This window comes from Idiotropiscis lumnitzeri, chromosome 14 (genome assembly GCF_059441095.1).
Source record: "Idiotropiscis lumnitzeri isolate Australia: NSW breed Sydney's pygmy pipehorse chromosome 14, RoL_Ilum_1.0, whole genome shotgun sequence".
NCBI classification, from domain to species: Eukaryota; Metazoa; Chordata; class Actinopteri; order Syngnathiformes; family Syngnathidae; genus Idiotropiscis; species Idiotropiscis lumnitzeri.
Window position 1 is genome coordinate 9,869,931 of NC_142404.1, and position 3,500 is coordinate 9,873,430.

The following is a 3,500-nucleotide window of genomic DNA, read 5'->3' on the forward strand; positions in this document are numbered from 1 at the left end:
ACCTAGGACCACTCGGCCTTGAGTGCATTCGACATCTGACGTCTGGCACATTTCGGTTACCGTGATTTCTTTGCCTTGATTTTGATTGAGTCGCTGTCTGTTGCGTATGTATCCATTTAAAGATCTTCCAAAGTCTCTTTTTAGAAAAGCAGTTAGTGTGCATTTCCGAGATGAAAGACTGCACCAATCATTCTCCTTGAAGGACACGACGGCGTGGTTAAAGTCGATACATAAATGGCAAGCACCTGCACGTTTGTAAACAATATCATTGGCCCTCAGAAATGATTGATATTGATGCAGTTTTATCAGAACAGGACAACATGTCTTTGGCAGAGGAACAACAAATAACAATAGCGAAAGCTTTTCTCTCTTGCACCTGAATAAACATGATGTTGTTTCGACTTGTTGATGAGGCTGACTCATGATGAGCTTGACTGTACAAACATTTTAAGAGCCATTTGCAGCCATTATTGTCGATCAACACTGTTACTTTGTCTATTTACTACTATTTTAAAAAAAAAAAAGTATTCTCCATCCATCCATTTTGTTCCGCTTAACTGAGACAGAAAACTTAGCAGACAGTCTCCACTTCCCCCAGATCTTTCGTCAATATCCCAAGACAATCCAGGCCATCTTGGAGACATTGTCTCCCCAGCGTGTCTTGGGTCTTCCCCGGAAGGAGCACCTCCCTATGAGCCATGAAGAAAACACGTCAGTAGAAAGGTGTTCAGGAGGCATCAAAACCAGATGCCTGAGCCAACTCATCTGGCTCCTCTCAATGCAGCGGCTTTACTCTGAGCCCCTCCCGGATGTCCGAGCTTCTCACCCTATCTTCAAGGAAGAAGTCATTTCAGCTGCTTGCATCCGTGACCTGTTTTCTTTCGGTCAAATCCAACACCTCGTGGTCATAAATCGAGAGCCTCACCATTCACCTTAGCTTCTTCTCCACTAGGAAAGGCCGATGCAGACTTTGAATTATTGCAGACCAAGCTGCTTGTTGATCTCCTGCTTTATTCTTCACTCACTTGTGAACAAAACCTCAAATTACAGAAGCAGAATCAACTCCTTGATCTGGAGCGAGCACTCGGTCCCGTTCTGACTGAGGACCAGGTCCTCAGAATGAAACTTGCCTGCGAACAGAGTTGGCGATCATGGATGGCTGAATCCATTTGTAACAAAAACCAAATCAGTACTGAACCCGATCTCATCAACGCCTCAGCTCAGCCAAGAAATTTAGTCCATAAAGGATATAAACAGAATCTGTGACAAGTCCACCCCTCACTGGAATTGAATCCGGCAATGCGGACCGAACTCTGCCGGTCCGACGCCTTCTCCATGTAGATCGGTTGAGCGAAATCCCTTCCATCCACCAGGAGCCTGTTGAGGGGTTACAGCTGGTCCATTTTTCTACGCTCCTCCTGAATCTGCAATTTGGCACTGTCAAAAATGTGCACTCGTCATAATAATATATCATAATATTATCAAAAACACTAATGTGAAATTTGATCTTAATAACCTACCTAATAGAATTTTGATCAGATTCTGCGATCTGGTGCAGACGCACAGTTGAACTTGACATGTGCCGTTAAAGTCTAAACATGTCTGAAACGCAAACTATCTGTAATATCTATCTGGTGGAAGATGATAAACAAGAAGAAAAGAAAAAATCATTTGTTGATCACAGCTGGCTCGTTGAAGTGCGTTAAGGTGTATGAGCGGCTGGCTGAGGTTCATACAGGGCAGGCCAATGACAAGCGAGTTGTTACGCAAGACCTGGCCCGAGCACAAAGCATGCTAACAGCTGTAATGAAAAGCAGAGACAAAGTGCTGGAGAAAAACAGCAACCACTCGGAGGAGAATCTACAGTAATGGACTCTTCTTACGCAACGACGGACACTTTTTTTCCTCCTCCTTAATGCTCCCGGAGTCGCTCTGTTTGCCTTTTTGTCTTTCCATGCAGCACGATAGCATGATAGGTGTTTCTCCCTCTGAGCGCTAGCAGAGCAACAACACATTCCTGTCCACATTCCAGCCTGAGGAAAAACAGTGTCCGGAACATAATAAAAGGCCAAGCATGTCAACGCTGTGCTGAGGGCAGGATCGGGCAAATGTGTTTGTGTGCGTAAAGAAGGGAAAGGGGAGGGTGCGAGGATTGGTGAAGAGAAAGAAGCGTGTTTGAGCGCTTGTTTGTTTGGCGTTCTTCAGCTTTGGTTTATGAAGACATGATGAGCAAGTCGCTTTCTGTCAGCAGCGATCCGTCATACGGCCTCCGCCCACCTCCAAGTGTAAACACGCGGAGATAACAACAAAATTAAGTACTAATCAATGAGAGTCACTCTGTGTCTAATCTTATTGGTATCAATATGTCATTATGTCGAGTGTTGTTGGCTTCTTGTCTCCCTTTTTTCTCCTTCACTTCATGGGCTACTTTGTTCGGGGCAAATTACGCCTGCATGGTCAATACATAGCCTTGACAAAGATAATAGTGCTCGTATTTGACCAACCATATCGTAGTGGGATGTAAAGTATGATTTGCGGAGGTGTAAAAGAATGATACGGAAAGCTGTTTGTAATATTTTGACAAGTCAAATATGCTTACCAAAAGATCGTTGTCGAAAACTAAGTTCAAGTAAGATGCCAAGTTCATTTAATTGTATGGAAGTACGTTCCATTCTTCTTTTAATGTTAGTCTTAGATCAGGCGTGGGCAAACTACGGCCCGGGGGCCACATGCAGCCCGTTAAACGTTTTAATCCGGCCCGCCGAACTTGAAAAAAATTAAATGAATAAAGCTTGTACATGTTTTATTTTCTAAATACTGTGGTATTTCAAAGACATATATTTTGTTGTTATGCTTTTGTTCACTTTCATTTAATTAAATGTATTTTTCTTCTCCAATGAGGTGAGGTTACCAAAACACTCTATCCATCTGCTCCTGGTCCGGCCCCACTGTCAAAGTTTAGAACCCATTGTGGCCCGCCAATCAAAAAATTTGCCCACCCCTGGTCTTGATGTTGTATTGTTGGTAATATCCCACCACACACTCTTTGTATATTAAAGGCATCATCTGGCCAAGATGGTCCATTTTGCAACAACAAGCTCATTTTATGTATCTGGAAATAATATTTGCTTGCATTATCTAGTTTTTCTTGTTTTGGGGAAATCAGTGAATAAATAACAATTTAAAAACCGTCCCCTAAAAATAAGGGATACGGCCACACCCCCTCTCCAACTTCCACATCTTGTTGGGAGTGACGGGAGCGACCGATCGCAATTTCTCCATTCAAAATAAAAGCCCTTAAACGATTGCAGAGTCTTTTAAAGTTGTGAATTTTAGTCCTGATGTATTTTTTACGTGCATACCGATTACATAAGTGCCAATGCTCAGCTGGATCAAGTGTCCCTTTCAATTCTAAAAATACATTCTGTTTAGGAACTGGCCTTTAGTTTGTGAGTGCGTGTGCATATGTGTGTGTGTGTGTTTTATTATCCATGCAAACA

The 3,500-nt window shown here is 42.8% G+C and overlaps 1 long non-coding RNA gene across 2 annotated transcripts; it reads right to left on the reverse strand.

Annotated features, from left to right (window-relative positions):
* Positions 1-994: 994 nt before the first annotated feature.
* Positions 995-2,077, reverse strand: LOC148323400 (uncharacterized). Of its 2 annotated transcripts, XR_015846531.1 has the most exons (3): positions 1,884-2,077; positions 1,521-1,801; positions 995-1,437 (listed from the first exon to the last, which is right to left on the reverse strand). It is a non-coding gene; the product is annotated as an uncharacterized LOC148323400 (long non-coding RNA). The 2 variants fall into 2 exon arrangements; XR_015846530.1 differs by having other exon boundaries at positions 1,521-2,077.
* Positions 2,078-3,500: the final 1,423 nt, after the last annotated feature.